The sequence below is a fragment of the Choloepus didactylus genome, chromosome 1 (assembly GCF_015220235.1).
Source record: "Choloepus didactylus isolate mChoDid1 chromosome 1, mChoDid1.pri, whole genome shotgun sequence".
NCBI lineage: Eukaryota > Metazoa > Chordata > Mammalia > Pilosa > Megalonychidae > Choloepus > Choloepus didactylus.
In genome coordinates, this window is record NC_051307.1 from 226,578,838 (window position 1) to 226,603,033 (window position 24,196).

The 24,196-nt window shown below is 41.8% G+C and overlaps 1 pseudogene; it reads left to right on the forward strand.

Moving 5' to 3' along the window:
* Positions 1–12,179: 12,179 nt before the first annotated feature.
* On the forward strand, positions 12,180–13,154 carry LOC119527007 (annotated as a pseudogene).
* The last annotated feature ends 11,042 nt before the right edge of the window (positions 13,155–24,196 follow it).

Consider the following 24,196-nt stretch of genomic DNA (forward strand, 5'->3'; position numbering starts at 1 on the left):
AGGGTTGGGCTGATCTTTGTGCATGGGAAGTGGATCCCATCAATCCCCTGCATAAAACCTTCTTCAATGGCTTTCCACAGTCCTGGGAAACAATGTGAAGCCCTTACTTTAGCCTGTAAGTCCCTGTTCATCCTGGCTCCTGGTTCTCACTCTGAACATTTTGAGCCGTTCTTTTCTTGCTCACTCCACGCCTGCCATATGCTGTGCCCCTGGCCTGGGATGCTCATCCCCACACTTCTCGATCCGGTTTGTTCTCAACATTCAGGTTTCAGCTCAAATGCTGCCTCTTCTGTCCACTCCAACTTCTGTAGTCCACTCCTCTCACTCCCAGTCACTCTCTTTCACCTCACCAGGCCTTATCTCCTTATCAAAGTCTGTAACAATCTTATCTATGTCCTCACTTTGTATCATTTACTGCTGTGCTTGCCATGTGCAAGAGCTCCATAAACAGTTGTTGAATGAATGAGTAAATGATTGGCATAATTCCTCATCCTTTATCAGGTCCAGACTCCATTGCCTCAAATTTAGCATGTCCAAAAACCAGACTCATGATCTTTCCCTACAAACCAGAACCTATTGCTTCCCTCAGCGGGCAACCCTACCACCCAGCTGGGTCTGCAAGCCCGTCCATCCCTGCCACCTCCTGCTCCCTTCCCTCTCCCCACCAACCCACACCCCCATCCTGCCACTTCCAACCCCTAATCTCTCAAAGCCAACCACTTCTCTCCATCTCTACTGCTCCCCATCCTCAATACATTCAAGCTCATATCTCTCTCCTCTGGGCACCCATTCTTGCCCCACTCCAATCTGATCCCCCTGGTGCCACTCTAGTGGTGTGATGCTCTGCTGAAAACTTATCCAGAGCATCATCTGGTGCATTCTGAGGAAGATTAGATGCTTTCCCATGGACCACAAGGCCCTGCCTGACCTGGCCTTGCCTCACTGTCTTGTGCCTTTCTGCCCCTCTCATTTGTTCAGTATTCACTGGGCTCCAGTCTATGGCTTGACAACACTTGTCACAGCTGTTACACATTTATGCTGTGTACATTGGGTGAAGTCTATCTCTTCTACCTCACTGTGTATTCCATGAAGACAGAGATTTCATCTGGCTTTATTCGCCACGATATCCTCCACCTAGCCCTGTTCCTGGAATTTAGTGGGTGCTTGATAAATATTGGTGAATGAATGAATGATTGCTGTTGAATGCCTACTATATGCCAGACATTAATAAAACATAAATGCATGACCTCATTTCATTTTCACAATCCTGTGAAGTAGGTCTATTATGAATGAACAAATGAATGAAGGAATGAGTGGATTTTAAACTAGGGAGGAGGCACAATCCAAAAGCACACAGAGCCCAGGAGAGGTGCCCAGTTCCAGGCATTAGTGAATGAAAGGGACCCTGACAAAATGAACAGCCATGGCATCTGGAGGCATTCAGGTCCCACAACATTTTTTCAAGCCCAGGTGGGTCAAATAAGACTTGTCCCAAGGCCACGTTCTGCCCGAGAGGGCACAGGTGGTCACCCCTGCCGGCTCACAGGTTCCCAGAGCACATTCTGTCCCCCGGGGAATTGGCTCTGTGGGAAGCTGAGGTCAAACAGATCAAATGGGAATTCAATTATGGTTTGGAGAAGAGTCCTTGAGGTCACAGATTAAATGAGGGCAGTGTCGGGAGCCAGGCCCTTGCCGTGGTGCTCGTGCCCCAGGCTCCAGAAGCTGTGCGAACCACTGCCACACAGAGCCAGGCAAGGCCCAGCCCATTTGTCAAATAACAGGAGAAAACCTGAGAGAACCTAAAAACAATATATAGGTTGGATCTGTTTGCCCATGGCTGTCGAGTGATCCCCCCAGTCTGCGGTAATCAATGCTCTGTAAAGCATATTGGAATTGCTGTATACAAGTATCTGCTAATTATTAAAACTGAATCTATTTTCTTCCCTTCCATTTGGTTGACAAATCTCATGTTACATATAAAGGTTAATTACAAACTGACTTCCAGGAACGCTTTGTTGGATGCTTCTGTTTCATTTTCTCCAGGATGGGTCTTTTAACTCCATATTTGGGAATGTAGACCAAGGCTGGCTTAGCAGAATCATTTCCTCATTCTAGCAGACCCCAGATGCAGCAAGCCTCTCAGATGGCTCGATGGAACTGGGATTAATGAGAAACCACTTCAAACCATCCCAAACCATCTAAAATGTGGTTCTATTGCTTTTTCCATTTAGACTGAAGATCACCATCTTCTCAACATGTCGTCCTGGTTGCAAAAGTAAGAGGGTCTCAAGTTCTGGGACCACAATGAGAGACATACAATATTTCAGTGGCTACAGCAATTAGGTCTGCTTGCTCCCGGCTTTGAGGAAGGTAAATAGCCTATTATTTGGTGGGTAATGCATTCCACATGGCATTCCTAGGCCTGAAGGAAGCCTGAGAAGCTTCATATTTCTAGCGATAACTGTAATACGACAGGGCACAGAGCAGGCCCCCAGTACCAAGGCCAAGACCCCATCCCACCCCTATCTCTGCCAAGGAGAGTCCCTGCTTCCCATCCCACCCCTTGCTCTGCCAAGGAGCGTCCCTGCTTGCATTGGCCCCCCCAGAGCCCTCCCAGAATTCATTTTTCTCTAGCAATGCTCAGAAATTTCCTGGTAAGACACAAAGGCAGCAATATTTTTTGTCTGCCTGACCATGTTCTGCTTCCTCTGGCATCTTCAGCACCACATGCCTCCACCAGCCTGTCACTGTGGTGCCCAGCCCCTGGGCATCATGGGTACATGGCCCAGGCTGGACCAATCATGGAACTGTCTCTCTTTTGGGCACAGGGATGGGCAAATGACCAAACCTCCCTGAGATTTATCCACTCTAGCTACTGTGTTAAAACAGTCCTTTATTTATCTACTTATTTATTTATTTATTTTATTTCTGTACTGTGGGATGTACAAGTTTCTAAGAACCAACTTTCTTGCCTGATGGAGGATTCCTGGCTGCAGGTGGATTACAAAATAAATAATAACAATAATAGCAAACACATATAATACTTACTATGCAAAGCACTATTCTAAGCCCATTACATATATTGCCCTACTGAATTCCTAAACTGATCATCTGAGGCCAACAATTTTATTACCATCCCCATTTTATATAGATGAGGAAACTGAGGCACAGAAAGGTTAAGTAATTTGCCCAAGGTCATACAGCTAGTAAGATTCAAACCTGGGCAGCCTGGTTTCAGTCTATACTGCTAACACTACCACAGAGTGAGCAAGGCAATGAGAAAGGGATAAAGGCTCTAATGAGATCAGGTACGTCCCCAGATCCAACCTTGCCTCGAGCTGTCCCTGGAGTTGCTTAAGCTGGTTTGTTTTACTGTCTGTTTATTGCAACGAAAGGAGTCCTGCTTAACACATCTCTCAAAAGCATTTTTCCTGGGAGAAAGGCAGGCAAAAAACACCTTAGTGTTTCCAATAGTCCATTTAACAGGGCTCTGCCTAAGAACATAAAATCCTTTCTGAGGTTCTACTATTAATCTCATTCTACAGACCATGAAACTGAGGCCCAGAGATGTTAAGTCATTTGGCCAAGACTACATAGCTAATAAATGGCAGGTGTGCCAGTCCTGTCACGTCTACCTGACCCGTGTCTATGACCTTGACTGTCCGCATCCAAATCTTTCGATTCAATATGCTGATTTGTAATGCATAGCCCAACTACTTCAATATTTAATGTAAGGGGGTTGTAGTAGAAACACAAAAGCCAGAACAGTTAAAATTATTATTTTTTAAATGATGGCTTTACTGAGATAAAAGTCACATACCATACAATTCAACCAAAGTGTACATTCACAGAGTTGTACAACCATCACTACAACCAGTCTTAGAATATTTTAATCATTCCAAAAAGATATCCATACCCTCTAGCAGTCACTCCGTATTTCTATCCAACCTACCCCCACCTCCAGCACTAGGCAGCCACTAACCTACCTGCTGTCGCTGTGGATCTGTCTATTCTGGACATTTCATATGAATAGAATCATACAATATATGGCCTTTTGTGTCCGGCTTCTTTCATTTAGCATGTTTTCAATGCATCCATGTTATAGCATGTGTCAGTACTTTGTTTCTTTTTATTGCCAAAACTGGAAATTGTATGGATATGTCACATTTTCTTTATCCATTTTTCAGGTGATGGATACTCAGGTTGCTTCCACTTTTTGGCTATTATGAATAATGATGCTATGCATATTTGTGTACAAGTTTTTTTCATGGACATATGTTTTTCTTTCTCTTGGGTATATAACCCAGAGTGGAATTGTTGAGTTATAGGTAACTCTATGTTTAATCATTTGAGGACTGTTACATTGTTTTCCAAAGTGGCTGCACCATTTTACATTCCTACCAGCAGTATATGAAGGTTCCAATTTCTCTACCTCTTCATCAACACTTAGTATTTCATCAACCATCCTAGTGGTTGTGAAGTGGTATCTCATTGTGGTTTTAACTTACATTTCTCTGATGATGAACGATGTTGAGCATCTTTTCCTGTGCTTATTGGCCATTTGTATATCTTCTTTGGAGAAATGTCTGTTCAGATCCTTTGCTTAGTTTTTAATTGGGTTATTTGTCTTTTTATTGAGTTGTAAGAGTTCTATTTTTACTCTAGGTAAAAGTCCCTTATCAGAGACACGATTTTTAAAAAAAATTTCTCACATTCTGTGGGATGTCTTTTCACTTTCTGGATGATATCCTTTGAAGTCCCCCAAATTTTAGTCTTTATGAAGTCAAATTTATCCATTTTTCTTTGATTGTTTGTGCTTTTAGTATCATATATAAGAAATCATTGCCTAAGGTCATGAAGATTTCCCCTGTGTTTTCTTCTAAGAAATTAAAGGTTTAGCTCTTACATTTAGTTATTGGATCCATTATAAGTCAATTTTGTATATGGTATGAAGTAGGAATCCAAATTCATTCTTTTATGGATATCCAGTTGTCCCAGCTCTATTTGTTGAAAAGACTACTCTTTTCCCTATTGAATTGTCTTGGCACCCTTGTCAATGTCTGTCAATCAAAGTGTGGGTTTAACTCTGGACTTACAATCCTATTACATTGATCTATATTTCAATCCTTTTTGCCAGTACCACACTGTCTTGATTATTGTAGACTTGCAGTAAGTTTTAAATTCAGAAAGTGTAAGTTCTCAAATTGTATTCTTCTTTTTCAGGAGTGTATAGGCTATCATGGGTCCCTTGAATTTCCACATAAATTTTAGGATCAATGTGTCAATTTCTGCAAAGAATACAGCTGGGATTTTAGAATCTGTAGATCAATCTGGGGAGTATTACCATTTTAACAATATTTATTAGATGTTCCAATCCATGACCTTGGGAATATCTTTCCATTTATCTAGGTCTTCTTTAATCTCTTTCAACAATGTTTTGTCCTTTTCAAAGAGTTAAAGTCTTGCATATCCTAACTATTTTATTCCCAAGTATTTTATTCTCTTTTTGTTTTGTGGTAATATGTATACAACATAAAATTTCCCATTTGTACTACCTTGGGTATACAATTCAGTAGTATTAATTACATTCACACCGTTCTGCTCCCATCACCACCATCCATTACCAAAACTTTTCCATCACCCCAAACAGAATCTCCATACCCATCAAGCAATAACTCCCCATTCCCCTTTTCCCCCACCCCTGGTAATCTGCAAGTATTTTATTCTTTTTCATGTTATTATAAAATGAAATCGTTTTCTTAATTTCATTTCTGGAATGTTCATTGCAAGTATATTGAAATACAATTGATGTTTGTATACTGATCTTGTATCCTGTAACACTGTTGAACTTGAACCTATTAATTATAATAGGATTTTCTGTATACTAGATCATGTCATCTGCAAATAGAGATAGTTTTTCTTCCTTTCTAATCTGGATGCCTCCTCCCCACCCCACCCCTCAGCCAATTGCCCTGAATAGAACCTGCAGTAAAGTGCTGAATAGAACTGAATGAAGTGGCAAGCGGGGACATTCTCATCTTGCTCCTGATCTTTGGGAGAAAGCTTTCAGTCTTTCACCATTAAGTAGGATGTAGCTTATAGCTGTGGGTTTTTCATAAATGCCTTTTTTTTTTTTTAATCTTCATTTTATTGAGATATATTCACATACCACGCAGTCATACAAAACAAATCGTACTTTCGATTGTTCACAGTACCATTACATGGTGGTACATTCATCACCCAAATCAATCCCTGGCACCTTCATTAGCACACACACAAAAATAACAAGAATAATAATTAGAGTGAAAAAGAGCAATTGAAGTAAAAAAGAACACTGGGTACCTTTGTCTGTTTGTTTCCTTCCCCTATTTTTCTACTCATCCATCCATAAACTAGACAAAGTGGAGTGTGGTCCTTATGGCTTTCCCAATCCCATTGTCACCCCTCATAAGCTACATTTTTATACAACTGTCTTCGAGATTCATGGGTTCTGGGTTGTAGTTTGATAGTTTCAGGTATCCACCACCAGCTACCCCAATTCTTTAGAACCTAAAAAGGGTTGTCTATATTGTGCATAAGAGTGCCCACCAGAGTGACCTCTCGGCTCCTTTTGGAATCTCTCTGCCACCGAAGCTTATTTCATTTCCTTTCACATCCCCCTTTTGGTCAAGAAGATGTTCTCCATCCCACGATGCCGGGTCTACATTCCTCCCCGGGAGTCATATTCCATGTTGCCAGGGAGATTCACTCCCCTGGGTGTCTGATCCCACGTAGCGGGGAGGGCAGTGATTTCACCTTTCAAGTTGGCTTAGCTAGAGAGACAGGGCCACATCTGAGCAACAAACAGGCATTCGGGAGGAGGCTCTTAGGCACAATTATAGGGAGGCCTAGCCGATCCTTTGCAGCAACCGTCTTCCCAAGGGTAAAACCTGTGGTAGAGGGCTCAACCCATCAAACCACCAGTCCCCTATGTCTGTGGTCATGTTAGCAACCATGGAGGTGGGGTAGGCGAATACCCCTGCATTCTTCACAGGCTCCTTAAGGGGGCTCTACATATTTTTTTCCTTGTTTTTTTTTTTTAAATCAACTGTATGAAAAATAAAAAAAATTTAAAAAAAATACAATAAAAGAACATTTCAAAGAGACCATAACAAGGGAGTAAGAAAAAGACAACTAACCTAAGATAACTACTTTACTTCCAACATGTTCCTACTCTACCCCAAGAAAGTTACCTAAGATAGCAACATTTCTGCGAACTTGTTCCTACTATACCCATCTAGAAATTAACAGACCATAGTCATTCCTGGGCATAAATGCCTTTTATCAAATTGAGAAAATTCCCTTCTGTTCCCTTCATTGTTGAGTGTTTTTACCATGAAGGGGGAAATCAGTTTTAAAAAAAGACCTTGGTAAAAGACAGGTAAAGACAGAGGATTTGACACGCTTCTCTTTCTTCCCTCTTGGAACCCGACTTAAACTAGAGTAAAGGTCTTTTCCTTCCTTCCTTCCTTCCTTCCTTCCTTCCTTCCTTCCTTCCTTCTATCCTTCAACAACAAAATATTTCAAGCTGGAAAATACAAAAGAATGTAGAAACCACCTTGAGGAAGCCAAATCCTAAACCAAGTTGGAAAAACCAAGAACCAAACAAATCCTCAGAAACTCCAAGAGTTTGTTGCTCCTATGATTCTAGAAGTGTTGGTGAAGGGTTGGGAGGACTAATAAGGACCGGTTAAAAGCTGTTAAAGAAGTAGCTGGTTTCCCAAATCTGCTCCCTGAGCCCATCCCCCACTCCCGGAGAGGGTAAAACCCACCCAGGGCCCCTGAGGGGCGGGTGTGCTGTGCATAATGAGGCCTGAGACCACAGCCTACTCCAGCCTTTACCCTCCAGGCAGGAGATGAGAAAAATTTGCCCAGTCCAAGGGGTAAAACTCAAGGATACTTATATTTGGGCTTTCCGACCAAACAGTTCCACCGTACATTTTTGTATGGCTTGGTTTTTTCAGCATTGTGATCTGAAATAGGAGACTTAGAAACACCTCAGAAAAGTCTCTAACAGGACAGACAGAAAACAAGGAATTTAATTAAAGAAGAGACTATTTTGGGAAAAGAATGCTTTAAATATAAATATTGTTAATTTTTCTTAGAGAAATGAGAGAATATGCTGAAGGGATGAAACAAAAGGCTGTGATGGGGTGTCCAGGGGAAGGGGAAGGAATGGGGAGTTACTGCTCAGTGGGTAAGGAGTTTCTGTTTGGGGCGATGAAAAAGTTTTGGTGATGGTAGCTCACTGTGAATATAATTAATGCTGCTGAATTGTATGCTTGAAAATAATTAAAATAGGAAATTTTGAGTGGTATTATGTTACCACTATAAAAAGGGGATATGACAAAAAAGAAATATAAAAAGGAATAAAAAACTAGCTCTTAGAGATGAAGAAGAAATGAAGAACTTAATAGAAGAGATGGAAGGCAAAGATGAGGAAAGTTCCTTCCAAGAAGAACAAAAACATAAAAAATAGAAAACAAAACAGAAATTACAAGCAAGTTAGAGGAGGTACAATATCTAAATAGAGGAAACAAAAGGGAGTAAGTCATCAGTGAAATATTTCAAAGAAACTTCCCCAAACTGAAGGATTTGAATTTTCAGATTGAAAGGGCCCACTAGGCACTGAGCACCATGGGGAAAATAGAGCTGCACCAATGAGCATTGTTATGAAACATCAGAACACTGGGAAGAACACAGAGGAGATTCTTTATGTTTCCAGAGAGAGGAAAAATAATCGGTGCCATGCAAGGGATCAGGAATCAGAGGACTTTGGGCTTCTCAACAGCAGCAATGCTTAGGAGGAGGCAACAGACGGTGGCCTTCCTAATTCTGCAGGAAAATTACTTCCAACCAAGGGATTATACCATCCAAACTACCATCAGATACAAAGGCCAGACACAGACACTGTTAGTGTTAAAAGGTTTTAGAAAATGTACCACACACACACCCTTTCTCCAGAATGAGCTCCACCAAAATGAGGGAGTAAGCCAAGAAACAGGAAGACAGGGGCAATAGGAAAGGGGAGAGATTATATATGAGAGAAGGAGGCACATGCTGAGGATGATGGTCGAGGGAGATCCCACAACAAGATCCCACCCCAGCCTTATTTGGAGCAGGTCAGGAGGCTCTGGGAGAGATGGCTCCAAAATGCTAGAACTGCTACAATGCTTTAAGCCATTCAATCAGTGGAGAGTAAATTAGATGACAGCAGGAGTGTGCTGGTTAGTCTCCATTTTGGGCCAAACCCTTTGTTACCGGACAAAGGCAGTAGATTCTTTGCCTGATGTGCTCAAATGACCAATTCCTGAGACACTGGGGTTTCAAAGGGAGAAAGAGTTTATTGCTAGGTGCAAAGCAGGAGAACAGATGGCCTATCAGCCCCAAAATCTGTCTCCAAGAACTGCTGTGATCGTGATAGTTTTATAGTATCAGAAGATGGTAGGTTTTAGGATAATGAGCACAATGGCTCCAGACGATGTAATTAGAGGTGATCTAATTATTGAGCATGTGCAGACCGATTACATGCTTAGTCACAGAACATATGTAAGAAAATGGTGGCCTTAATATGATGACAAGAGTGATTTTTAGTATTATAATGAGGTATAGATGACTTATAGGTAAAAGTCTAAGATACTGTGCATGTCTGACAGGCCCATTTTGGTTAGATTCGGTTTTGATTTTCAAGGTAACTTTGGACTTGGTATGCGTTAGTTCTGGGCTGATCCAAGACTCTTTAGTGATCATAAGACTCTCAAGTCGAAAAAACAGACAAAATGGGTACTGGTGAGGGTCAGTCACAAGGTTTCTACAAGCAAAGGGGCACAAGATAAAGGCTATACAATCATTTTCAGAGATCACAGCAGCTGGATTACAGTTCAGAGATTTCAGGTATTTCTCTCTGTCGAATATACCGGGAAGTAAAAAGGAATATCTGTATAATGATGCAGTAATCATAATCATCCTTTAAATCCTAACTTCTCAGTTATACCTTCTATTTTTTGCCCTTCTCTGGCTGGCAGCCTCCGAGAGGCTGTCCCTGTGAATTGTGCTCAGGCAAACTTGCCTTCTGGTTCCAGTTGAGGTTGGCTAAGGGGAGGCACAGTAGCAGAGGAGAAGGTAGGAAGAGAGAGTGAGAGAGAGCAAGTGTATTTCACATCCCTCCCTGCTTGCTTGGATGCCAGTGTTTCCAAAGTGGCTAATTCATACCTTCCCAAACATAGATCCTGCAGGTCAGTCCCTCTTCCCTTGTTCCAAATCTCCTGGGCTCCAGTAACACTATTTTCTCCCCTTGCCTTTCAGGCTTGACCCTGGAACATGCTTCTCACTGTTGCTAAGTCCCTGGGTGACTCCCCATCCTTGCTCATACCTTTCTAAATAGCCCCTTCGTCAGTGCTTCTTTGAAACCTCTTAAGGAGGTGTGTGTGTTTGTGGTAGAATTGGTGATAAGTGCACAGAAAACTAAGCAAACGAACAAAAATAATTACTAACACCAGGAAAAGACAACAAAACAAAAAAATTGTGCAGGAAAGGAAAAATAAATCATAGTTTTACCATAAAACTCCATTGTGAAACACAATTATAGTCAAAATAATGTGAATACTGAGTATTGCTCTAACCAAATATGATATAATAATCATGTTGAGAGTTGGGCAAGGGGCAGAGGAGACCCATACCTGTGTGGGCTGAGGATGGGCAGAAGGAAAAGGAGCTAAAACCTCATCTGCTGTAGTGGAAGTAGATTGGTAACACTTAAGACGGAAAACACAAGAAGGAGCGCTAGACATGCTTCTTCAGATATGGAAAGAAATACCAGTTCCTGTGACGAAGGGGGAATGGGAAGGGAAGCAGTTCAGACATGGGGGCTGCCGTTTCTCTCAATATACCCGGTTGATCAAGGAGGCTCCTTAAACCACAGTTGTGCTGAGAAGGGTGTAGGCAGACAGCATCCATCACATGTCAAAAAGCACCCGGATGTAAAGGCCGGTGTTTAAGCACAGAGATGGCAGGCACTGAGTTTGGCTGACGGTGGATATTTGTGGAACTTATGCTTCTTATGAGTCCTACTTTTTGACCATCACCAGACTCAATGTCAAGGCCAACAGAGATGGACCCGACTCACGTGAAAACCTTCCAGAGCGGAAGCAATGAAATGTGTACCTGAAACTTCATTTCTTCCCCTCCGCAAAACTTTAGATCACAAAACTCCCCAACTTAATTAACATTTCCCAGTTTTCAGTTCAGAGCAGTCTAGGTGACTAGAAATAAAAGGGGAATGGAAGTGTAGAGCTGGGTACATCTTCAGGTGGGCTCTTCCAAAGCACATAGTACTTGTCTTGCCTCCACCTGGCTTCACTTTTCTTTCAATTTTAATAATTCAGCAAGAATGAAGACCTGGTATATCTGTTCGAAGTCTCTATTTGGATATGTGGGGGGAGTGGGCATCTGATGGGAAAGGTTTAGTTCCTTCTAGTTCTTGCTCAATTTCTGTTTGTATTTCTATATTCCAATAAAATGGCATGGTAGACTGATTAATGGTCAAAATATTTGCTGCCTCTCCCTGAGGCACCCATTCTGTGGGATGTTTATACATCCGTATCCTGTGTGGTAGGTTTGGTCATATGATTTTCTTTGGCTAATAAAATATGAGCTGAAGTGACATGCGTCACACATAAACAGAAGCTTGAAGAGCCAGTGCATAGTTTGCTCTCCCTTCTTCCTTCAGCCAGGGTCTCAGAGTAAAGATGATAGGGAGTAGAGCAGTGATAGACATGTAGCATGAGTGAGAGAAAAACCTTTCTTTTCATAAGCGCTGGTGATTTGAGGCCATTTGTTACAGCAGCAAAACATAGCCTATGCTGACTGATTCAGGTGGGGATATCTTCAGTTTGCAGCTGCCAAACAGCTCCCCATTCAATTCATGTCGCCACCATATTCTTTGCATAATAAAGTTTCTTTCCTTTTCAGGAAGGAAGCCACTTAGAGGGAGAGAAGTGAGAGTCACACCAAGATTATCTGTATCCTTCTTAGCCTGTGCTTAGCAGTGCTTCACTTTGGGCTCATGGAACCATTCCATAATCGAATGAAAACTGTGAACCTGGCTCTTGAGAGAAATGCATTCTGCTGATGTGGCCAACATGGCAGTGGCCATAGAGTGTCTCAGTAAAGTCTTGATACATCATCAGAAGCATAGACTTTCCAAGACAGCTTATCAGACAGCTCTTTCTCCTTCTTCTCTAAACATTCAGGTACCCAACAGATATTTTGCTGCTGTTATAAAACCTGCAAGGAAAAAAAAAAAAAAAGTCCCAAAGAAAAAGCATCAGATGAAAAAAAGGATGATATAGAAAAAATAAAGTCATACCTCTTTATAGAAAGTGAGCCTGAGGATGATGTCTACTCAAACTGCTTAGGCAGATATAAAAGGTGGAGAAAGCTATTCACTTATTTGACAAATGTCAAATTCTGGATTTTACTAATCCAAAGAGAGGTGTTTATCTTGATTTGACACTGGATATGGCATTGGAGAAGAAAAAAGTGAAACATTTGCCAGTGTTTTTAATTTTCCATACCCATTCACTTCAAAAATCAATGAAGTTGTATTTACAGGGAATGCATCAGAAATTAAAATGGTAGAAGAAAACGGAGCTGGGTTTGTAGGAGGAACTAACCTGATTCTGAAGATTTTGGCTAATGAAATTCATGCAGACTTTTATGTGGCTGTCCCAGAAATAATGCCTGAACTTAATCCATTGAAGAAGAAACTGGAAAAAAAAATTTCCAAAGCTTATTCAAAATTCCATTGGCCGTGACATCCCCAAAATGCTTGAATTATTTAAAACTGGACAAGGAATTAAGGTAGACAAAGAAAGGGAGAATTTCTTAAAAACAAAAGAGCAACACACGGGATGTCAAGAGACAAGACAGCTTCCAGTCTACAAGCAGTTATTAATGAGGTTTGTAAGCAGAGATCACTGAGCTTGGGACCCTTTGTGATATATGCTTTCCTTCGTAATTCAACAAGTGAAGCTGTGTTACTAGAGATCGACCCATTGTTTCCTAAAGAAGTAGAAACCAAAGAAAGTAACAAAGAAGCTGCCTGGAAGTATTGAATTGTGAAATTATTTTCAGTGGATTAGAAAGTTACAGAGAAAAAATTGCATATCTGTGTATCCTCTCTCTCTCTCTCTCCACACACAAATATTTTTGTCAGCAATTTTAAGGAACTCACATCACAGACCCGCTGAAGCCCATCCAGGGACCCCTGATTTAAAGCCTTGCTTTAGCCTCACCTTCTCCAAAAATTCCCAGCAGCAGAGACTGAGACTGCTAAATGAAAACTGGCACAGGACTTGGGAAATTTTCCAGTAGAGGACAGAGCCCTGCATTACTTAGCTCTGGGTCATCACAATACTTGCACAAAGTAGGCAGTCAAGAAATGTTTGTTGGACTAACACGGAGCCCTGTGAGAACCCCACTGGATAGGAGAAGACATCGAGTTTATCCAGTTACAAAATGATGGGTAGATCCTGACCCCAAATCTGTTGACTTTAGACTCTGGTATTGTCCATGGTCCCAAGCTACTCCAAGTGGGGGTACAGGAGGCTGTAGGAGAAACATCACACATTTTTCTGGGGTATCAGTTTTATCAGGAATGTTTTTTTATTTTTTTTAATCAGTTCAGATTAAGTTTATCTGCATATAACATAAAAACCCCAAATAACAATGGTTTAAATAAGACAGAAGTCCATTTATGTCTCACCTAAGAGAGGACAGGGGCTAGGCAGGGTAGACCTGGGATAGCAGCCCCACGGGGTCACTGGGGACCCAGGCTTCTCCATCTTTTTGTGCTAACATCCTTAGCATATGGCTTCTATCACATGCTCGCCTCATGGCCCAAGATGACTGAGAAGAGTTCCAGCCATCACATGTAAGTTCCAAGTGGGTAGCTTGAGGAAGCAGAGAAAGCAAAAGGACACCTGCTTCCCCATCCCCACTGATGAAGGACATTTCCCAGAAGTGACACATGACACGGCAGCTTGCTTCCCAGGGGCCAGAATACAGCTGCAAGGGAGGCTGGGAATATCATCTTTATTTCAAAAGGCAATTTTCCAGCTAAAAACTGGGATCACAGTACTAAAGAAGAAGGGAAGAATGGCGATTGGGTAGCAATTAAGAGTCTCTGTCACATAATCGGGAGATGTCATTGTTTTTATATTCAAATATAGCTGTTCTAATCAAACACATCCAGTCTTCAGTCTGGCCATGCCACTTTGTGACCCTGGTCAAGAGTCGTCAAGATGTAAAGAGTGTCTGTTGTGCATGGTCTAGTATGGTTGTTTGGTGAGAAGTCAGAACAGACCCTCATTTACAGGGTGAACTCCTTGTGGGTGAAGATTTAGGAGTGGGAAGAAGTAAGGTAAACATCCCAACAGGAGTGAAGAGAAAGGCGGATAAAACAGAGGCATATGGAGCTCAGGAAATAAAATGTTTCGCCTTTCATAGCAACAGGGGAAGGGTGGCCGCCATCTCAGCTCCTCCCAGTGGGCCAGCTGCCTCTTGGGAAGCAAATTCTCCCAGAATCGGTGGCCCTGGGATGGAAGGGCCTGTTCTCCAAGTGAATTGCTAGGCAGAGCAGGACTGTTGGCTGGGGGGAGAAGTCAGGAAAGGGGGTGAGGGACTCAGATGGTTATTGGCTTGACAATGCCTTTTAATATCAAACAGTAAGTAGCAGAGTTAGTGCTGGTCTTTGTGAGGAGGGATTGGCTTCCTGTGGGAGGACAGACAAGCCAAGAAGAGAGGAACTCGAGAAAGGACCAACTTTCTCGTGAATCTCACGCTGTTTAGAAGCATTCAGGAGTAAGTGTGAGGCAGGGCCACTGGCTCTATCTGCCAAATGCCAGAATCTAAGTAAGGCACATAGTAGGGTCTTTGAGTCCTTGTCTTACCAAATATATATTTAACTCCTCCTCTAGCCCTTCCCCAAATAGGCATCACGTAGGTGGAGGGCATTCTCAAACTTTTCAACTGAAGTACCCATTGAGGCATAAGAAAGTGCACTCTTTGAGGTCTTGCATTTTACTTAATGATGCGTGTTGGATTTGCATTTCATGACGCTCTGTATTTCTGGCAATAATGTTGTGTTTTGAGCTCCACCATGTGCCAGGTGGCATGCTGCCTCCCACCCCACCCCTCCAGCGTGCCAGCCTTTCCAGGGAGGCCAAGGGCAGGCCACTCGGTGGGTCTGATGGCGGCTGCTGGGGTCCCCTGGCCCTGGCACACCCCCAGCAGCCAACAGGCTCTATGAAACAAAATCTTCAGATGTCTGGGTCCCGGGGTGGCCGGGGATTTTCACGGGCACTGAAGTGGATGGTCACGGCAAGAGGCTGCCAGCGTCTCACCTGCTGTCAGGAAGAAAGGCTGAAGGCGTCCAGGGAGTCAAGAATAACTCACTTAAGCAGGAGTGTGACTAAGATGAGAGTGTATTCAGGCGTGCTGCCGACGGCCAGAGTACGCCGTTAGAGCTCTCTCAGAAAGTGAGGGATGAGGAACCACGAGGCAGACGGTGCAGCTCCCTGCCACCGTGCTGAGCCATGCCACGCTGTTGGCTCACAGGTGCTCTGTGAGCGTTTTCCTGTCTGCACTTAGAATTTCAGAACCTTCTCTCTCCTTCAGAATGTCAGAACCTTCTCTCTCCTTCAGATAGGTCTGTGTTTTATGGACCTAACTGGTCTCATCTGTAACTGTGAGGCACGTGAAAGTGAAGGGAGCTATTCATTTGCAAAGCTACAGGTGGTTCTCGATGTGGCTCCATGGGGGGAGATGCAGGCAGGCAGGACCCCTGAGTGACAGGGGCTGGGGCAGGGAACTGACACTTTATGAACATCTACCAGGTGCCACTAAATCCTCACTAAATCCTTCCAGTCACTTGACCATTTTACAGGGAAAGAAACTGAGGTTCAGAGACGCTAAATGATTTGCTCAGGGTCAAAGCAATGCAGTTTTACCTAGTAAGTCGTAATTACTAATCCCTTGCTCTTTTTGCTAAAGCTTTCCCCAAAGTTATATTAGTTGGTGGAATATAGTTCAAACAGGTGTAGAAAGCACCATACTGAAGGAAGTTAAATGTCTTTTTCCCCTGCAGGACTTTTCAGAGCCTTTGATGTGTTAATGAGCACTGTGAAGTTCCAAGAGGGTGTGTATATTAAACAGTATTTACCAAACTTATTTGACCCATGCTAGACATCTGGCCTAGCTGGTGTTCCAAAGAAAACACTTCGGGGCAAGCTGTCCATTGATTCAGCCTCTCAATAAAGCAGGATTAGATGCCCTTGGTTCGAATTCTGACTCCTCTACGTACTAGCTGGGTGACCTTGGGCAAGTTTCTTAACTTCTCTGTGCTTGAGTTTCCTCATTTGTAAAACGGGGTTCAACGATTCCTTTATTCCTCACTCCTTATTGAGGGCTGAATACCAATAACCATTCCAGACACTGAGGGCCGTATCCAGTCCCTACCCTATATTATGTGACTAAAATGACTGTAGGCCAGAGGTCAGCACACTTTTTCTGTAAAGGACCAGATAGTAAATATTATTTCCATCTTCATGAGCCTTACAGTCTCTGTCTCAAGGATTCCACTCTGCCTTTGCAGCAGGAAAGCTGTCCAAGAAATGAATGGGCATGGCTGTGTTCCAATAAAGCTTTATTTATAGACACTGAAATTTGAATTTCCTATAATTTTTCTGTGTCACAAGTATTCTTTTTTAACCTTTTCTTCAACCATTTAAAAATGTAAAAACCATTCTTAGCTCCTGGGCTGTACAGAAACAGGCAGCAGGCCGGATTTGGCCCCCAGACTGCAGCTTGCTGACCACTGCTGTATTCAACAGAATTCCTATGAGGATTAAATGAGTTAATTCACTTAAAACAGTGCCAATAAAATGTGCGTTCTTACATTTCCATAAATTTTGCTACAGCGATGCCCCTTTTGTGTTGACTAGCACAGGCTGACCGAGTCAGAGTGAAATGAGGAACTGTCACAGGGCCAGGAACATAAAAACAGGTCACAGAATGAGCTGTCGTCCCCGACACCCTCCACTCACACACGTTCTCTGCTTCCGGTTCGCTGAGTCTCATTTGAGCCTAAGTTCCCACTCAGGATATGGAGGCCTCTAAAGAAGAGCAGCAAGCCCGGCTGGGTGCCATGGACCCCTCCACTCAGCAGCCCACCAAAGTGGCCCCCATCTTGCCCGCCACACAGGCAAGTGGGCCCATCTGTCCAGCGCAACATGATTGAGAGCAGAGGCGGCTGCTGATTGTTCCGAGATGAATGGGAGACACTCGCAGCTCTCCCGCTTATTACCCTATTTGTTTGCTGCCTTCGCCTGCGTTGTCAGGACAATCTCTGCAAGCAGGAGTCCCTTGGAAGTTTCACAGTGTAGTTTATTAGAGGGTCCCGCCTCTTGGGAATGCCTCAAATTCACACATTTTCCACTCTGGCAGATGCTTTTAATTCCAGCCAATGAGGTAACTTGACTGTAAACATCTCCAAACGTGTACAAATTCCTTTAAATGTAAAGAGGCAATGAATACAATTTATACATCTGCCTCCCTCCCGTACACGAAGCTTGCCTCATTCTGGGGCTGCTGTGCTGGCTGAATTGCTGAGGCTGAAAAAAACGATTCTCATCTAGAATCTGCTCTTCATGTGTGTATTTGTGGCTGATCTAGTGGTTTGTAGCCCACACTTGTCTGGGCTAGGAACTTGTAATATTTATGCATGAATGGAAAAATAGTATGTCTATGTAATATACGTATACATAAGTATGCATGTATGTATCTGTGTATATGTATATATGTATATATGTGTATATATATAGTGTGTATAATATATATGCATATATCCCAGCAACTAATGCTTATTAAGTTCCTACTATGTGATAATGTACCAGGCACTCTGTGGATCTTTAATTCTCCCACTGACTCTGAATCTTCTTTACAAGTAACCAGACAATAAACATTGTTGAATAACCAAACTTTTAATGATGAAAAGGAAAACCATGTTCATTTGTAACCCTGTTTGTAGGCACAGAAGCAATAAGCAGCTGTCAAAAATGTCACTGGACTGCATTTAAATGTGGCCTTCAACCAACCACTCTTTGCTCTGGACCAGGAAAATAAATAAACAAAAATAATAAAATTAAACAATCACAACAAACAAGCAAAATCTCATTTCTGGTGTTGAAATCAATGAAGCATCAGGAAGAAAGTTTGGGACAAGAATTTTGCTCCTCATTATTAAAAATACGGTCCAACACATCCACTTCTAGGCTATTATGTGACTCCTTGGAGCAGAGAAAAGGGCAGTAGAATATATGCTTCTACTCCCCACTTTAGAGATGAGGAAAATGAGCCCCAAGAGGCCAGCTTGCCCAAAGTCACCCACTCAGGTGGAGGTGGAAGTCTCACCCAGTTCCGTTGGACTCCAAAGGTGCATCCTGTTGTTTCCAGGAATCACATCTGGTTGGTGCTCTGCATTTGTTATTTCAGAGTCCCTGAGGTTGACAGAACCAGTGCGACTGCCTGGGCTGGTCCCAGTCTGGCCTACATAGCAGGACACCCATCGTGGCTGGCAGGCCTTTGGCTCTGGGGTTGAAGGCTGCATTTTAAAGCTAGTCAGTCGTGGGATCTGACCCCCAGGGGCAACGTGGAATATGACTCCCGGGAAGGAATCTAGATCCAGCATCGTGGGATGGAGAACATCTTTCTTGACCAAAAGGGGGCTGTGAAATGAAATGAAATAAGTTTCAGTGGCTGAGAGATTCCAAAAGGAGCCGAGAGGTCACTCTGGTGGCCACTCTTACACACAACATAGATAACCCTTTTTAGGTTCTAGTGAATTGGAGTAGCTAGCAGTAAATACCTGAAACTGTCAAACTACAACCCAGAACCCTTGAATCTTGAAGACGATTGTATAAAAATGTAGCTTATGAGGGGTGACAATGTGAATGGGAAAGCCATATGGACCACACTCCCCTTTGTCCAGTGTATGGATGGATGAGTAGAAAAATAGGGGAAAAAAAAAAAAAAAAAAAAAGGCACCCAGTGTTCTTTTTTACTTTGTTCTTTTTCACTTTGTTATTCTTATTTTTGTGTGTGTGGTAATGAAAATGTTCAAAAATTAATTTTGGTGATGAATGCACAACTATATGCTGGTACTGTGAACAACTGATTGTATGCTTTGTATGACTGCATGGTATGTGAATATATCTCGATAAAATTGATTTAAAAAAAAATAAAAATAAAGCTAGTCAGTGCTCAACGCTGGCCTCCCTTAGAATCCTCTAGTCTGGACCTGTTTTGAACAGAAAGCAGAGCTCTTTGTAGAGTTAAGTGTTGCATAATTATTTCCTGCCTTTCCTCCTAACTGGCTCTCTCCTTTGGACTTCTAAGGTTCCAGAGAATGCCCCACAATTGAAGAGTTGATTAAAAACTGGCTTGTAGGGTTCCCCAATTGCTTTGGGTGGGTTTTGCCCCAAGTCAGAAGGGCAAATGGGTTTTACCTCCTGTGAATGCGTGGTAGTGATGCCTGTAGAGCTGTGTTGAGACTGGATATGGCTGAAAGAGTACTGTGATCGATTAGTGACGTCTGGCACAAACTCGAGATGGGGACGGGAACAGTTGCAGGCCAAGTCACTTATTTGCCAGGCAAAAAGCACCTACAGCAGTGGACTGATTTGTCTGTCCCCTTTCCTCCATGCATTCTTCCCATTCAGTTTTTCAGCAGAGCACTGGCTGCATAATCATCAGGACTATATAAATGCCTAGTGACTGGATGCCTTAGAGTGAGCTCTGGCGCCCAGCCTTGTGTTCAGCGCCTGGAGGGAAGGCAGGCTTACAAGGGGAAACACCTAGATGGTTACTTTCACTACTGGGTCTGCCTAGACTTGAGCCCATTCCTACCTTTCGTGGTCCTAGAAACATCAGAGCCTTCCTTGCAACCTATTTCCACTGTGCATAGCAGACACCATGCTGCCGGGGAGGCGGGCAGCCAGCTTGGAGCCTGGCTTCTTTAAATAATTAGCAAACAAGACTTTGACCAAGTGTTTGATCTTAACAAAAAACGGGCTCTGAACCTTTCCTTGCTATGAGTTTGAGTGGCTCTTCAGAACTACCGGGAAGTCAGGGACAGATATAGGGCCACCCTGACATCTCTCGTGTTCTCATTGCCCCAGGCAGAAGCTGGCTGGCTGTGTGATCTCTGGTTTCCAAGCCATATGACTAAGAAAGCTGCAGAACGGAAGGTTGGGCACTTTCCGGCTTAAGAGACATCATGCATGCTTCTTTTGCTTAAGACTAAATCTGTGAGAGCTTTCTACCACAATGGTGTCCCTGGCCAACCTATTCCTCAATAGGGGTTCAGGACACTTGGTGTCTACTCTGGAGCTTAGCTGAGGATGAGAGAAGTCTTCATCTTCCTTCCCATTTATACAACTAGAAAGACTACAATCGTGCTTTAAAAAAAAAAAAGAAACCATCACTCCTGTGTGGGGGCAGCCACTGGCTACATGCCTACATCCAGTGTAGGAAGCAGTTTATGTCCTCCCCCAAAGGGCGGTACCATGCCATCAGTAGTGAAGACCCTCATGGACCCCCTCAGGAACCCATGAAAGCAAAGAGGGGTAGGGGATAGGGGGTGGCAGATTGCCTATCTGTATCCACAACAGCCTACAGAAAACATGAGTCATCATCTCATCTCTGCCCTTGAACTCTTCCTGACATTTTCCAAGCTTTCTGTGGAGCCAAACTTGGGTCATGACCTAGTACTGGAAAAGAAGGACAAAGGAGAATGGAGTTTGAGTTTTCTTTTACTAGGGCAAACCCATTTTCAAATCAGGATCCTGCACCATTTATTCTTTTCAGTGCTAGCTCAAGTTCAGATCCAGGACAATGGTTATAGTAAATGTTGTGGTCTTAGCATCAGGAAGCAGTCTCCTTAGCATGGGACAATCATACATCTTCGCATGTGTGATTTTCGAAAAAGGTTTGACACATTCTGTTTATATCTCCAAGTCAAGATTTACCAAATCAGTTGGCCAGGAACAGGGATTGTCTTTCATGGGTTTGCAGTCCACTGAACTAACCATTTTCTCCGTTTCCTGTCTTTAAATTAATGCACCCTATCTCAAAGGATGCACTTAGACATGTAATGAAGGTGGAGCATAAACATATTTTCAAGTTTTTCTAATGAAATTAGTTAATAATTTGCTAAAGAATTTAAAAATTAAATGTTTTTCTGGTAGATTATCATTAATTCATTTTCTTGCAAGATTTGACTATTCTTTTGCTCAATTATGTCTTCTGTTGCAGCTTTCTTTGGGACATGTACCAAACACCCAAATCAACTTCAGCTTCTGTTAAACAACTTAAGTTCTTAAAGAGATCAGCCTCCTTTTCACACTGGAAATATTATGCAAGTAAAAAATCTGATACAAAAAGTTAACTTTGACTTTTTCTAAAGGCTAAAACCTGTACACACAAAAATAAAGATTTCCAATGTAAATTTTACTATTTTATTTGTGAAAAAACTACAAGCAGAATTCATAAATAGACATTTCTATTTAAAGCAGGAAAATGATAAAGTGGCTTCTAATAACATAGTCGTGCACATGCCAGTAACAGGAATATATTAACATCTTTTATTTGCTAGACAAAGAGCAGTGTCCAATATAAATTTCCCCAAAACATTTAAGACCTGTGAATTTCTGACCAGTTCACAAAACCACCAACTGACACTTTAGCATGAAGAAAAAAACAAACCTAACAGACTGTCAGCTCTAAAGACGTTACAGAGCAGAAACTTCCAAAAAGCGTTATACAAGCTGTCTTTCTGGGCAAATGAAAAATATAGCTCGTATAATACATTAACAAAAATTCACAAGATAAGATTATGTTTTGACATACTTAACAAGCATTCTCTATTTGTCTCCAACAAACAAAGCTAAGGAAATAATGTAACCATCTTTACACAGTAAATTAAGGTTACAAGTCATACACAAGAACAGAACTGCTTGCGCATTAAAAACTGTTCAGCTCCATTGTCATACTCTAAATGTTGGCTCTTAAACCATTTTCGGTTACATACAAGCAAAGGTTATTATATATTCAGCAATTAATAAATTTTCAATAATTTAAGATATGGTAACTTAAAGTAGACTGAGAATGGTCTTAATAAGGCAGGTGAAACATCTTAGTGGAACTAAACTCACAGAAGCTTCTGCCAATGATTTTGAATATCCAAATTGAAACTGAAAGGTTTTGATTAAAATCTTTTTGGGTGTCAGAATGTCTTCACCTTTTTAAAATTTTTAATAAACCGCATGACTCAAGCAGAGCAGGTCAGGTAAGCCCTGTGTGTGCGCACGCACGGGTGTGTAGGATTATGTGGTATCAAAACAAATGGAAACTTGGAAGCATAACACTGTGCTTTTGTTTTGTTTTGTTTAACCTGCTTTCTGTGCCACTGAATACCAAGTATTTCTGGTCCTCTTTTAATATAAATCTTTATAATCTACACTAGTGTTTTTACTCACTGCCTACTAATTGTAGGGCAAATTGCAAATACAGGAAGTTACAGGAATTCCATTTCCAGAAGACATGCCTGAGGGATGTCATCAATTTCAGAAATTAAAAGTCTAACATACCAACCACCTCACTACTCAACAGAATATACAATGGCAGCTTGAAAGGACTGGCCCAGTAACATCTGATTGCTTAGGTAACTTCCACTTAGCTGCAGTTTCTACCAAAATGGCAACTTCATACCATCTGTTCTAAAGCAGTCTTCCCTTTCTTTACCCCTCCCCCATTCTTTAATTTATCATGGAGGCAAAACTGAAAAAAAAACAAGACATTGGCAATGAATTAATTAGCAGCCTATGAGTAGCTGGTTATTCAGCTCTTCCCACTAATCTAGGGGTCCAATCACTTTACATGAAACTAATTTTGAAAACATACACAGTGTTTCTAAACAAAGTGCATACCAACGCTTGTTGGTGCAAAAAGCAGTGCAATCCACTTGATTTTGGTGGCATTTAAATCTTTTAAAAAGTTAATTAAAAACTTAGCAATTCCTTATATCCCTGGAAAATAAATATGGCTGACTAATTTACCCTCCCTGAGACCCTTAATAAAAGGAATATTAAAACTTTAGAAGGAATGTCTTTGCAATATCCAACGAATATTAAAATGTGGATTTAAAATTCATAGTCAAATCACTACGTATTATATATTCTGATACTTATAGAAAGCATCTGATTTCCTTTGGTTCATTAACACTTTTAAAAATGTATTTTAAAAGATGGGAATAGCTTGCATCATAGGTACAAGCATTATTTGAAAAAGAGGGGAACATTGTCCATGAATTCGAGAATAGGACCACAACAACAAATGGCACTGCTTTAAAGTCTGTACCTTTGAGAACAGAATTTGAATTATGGTACAATAGTGATCACAGAATAGTTTTAATGTAAATGTGAAAGGAACCTTTCCTATTGGCTACTCAAATCAAGCTGTTAAATTTTTTTTTTTTTTGGTTACTCTTTGCCTCCAGGGGCAGAAGTTGCTTCTACTCTTAACCAAATCAGGTTTTTAACAACAAAACATGGTGCTTCATTTCAAATTCGCTGCCCTCCAAAAGTCCCTATGATCAAATTAAGGAAATTAATTTGTCAAGTTCCAAACCTGAAATGATTGACGTACTATGAACTCTGGATATGAAAGTAAAAGTCAAATAGAAGAGACTCCAAATCCAAACAAAACAAAATATTAAAAATAGAGGGGTGGAATCATATTAGTGGTCTTTGTTTTTTGTAAGACAGTAAGTAAAACAGTAAAAAGAAACTCAGAAAGAATTATCAAGTTATCTTTATGCTGAGGAAGAAAAAAATCACACACTTGCCATCAGCATGGGCTTTCCCTGCTCAAAAAGCTGTTCACTTTAGAGCTCTTTCCTACATCAGGGAATTGAGAAATGTCTCCAAATGCTGAAAAGCTGAATGTCTGAACTGGATGTGTGGTTGATAACCTTCTCTCAGTAAAACAAACAACAGATTTTAAGAAAGAAAGAAAATAATTCTCACAATGAATTGGTAGA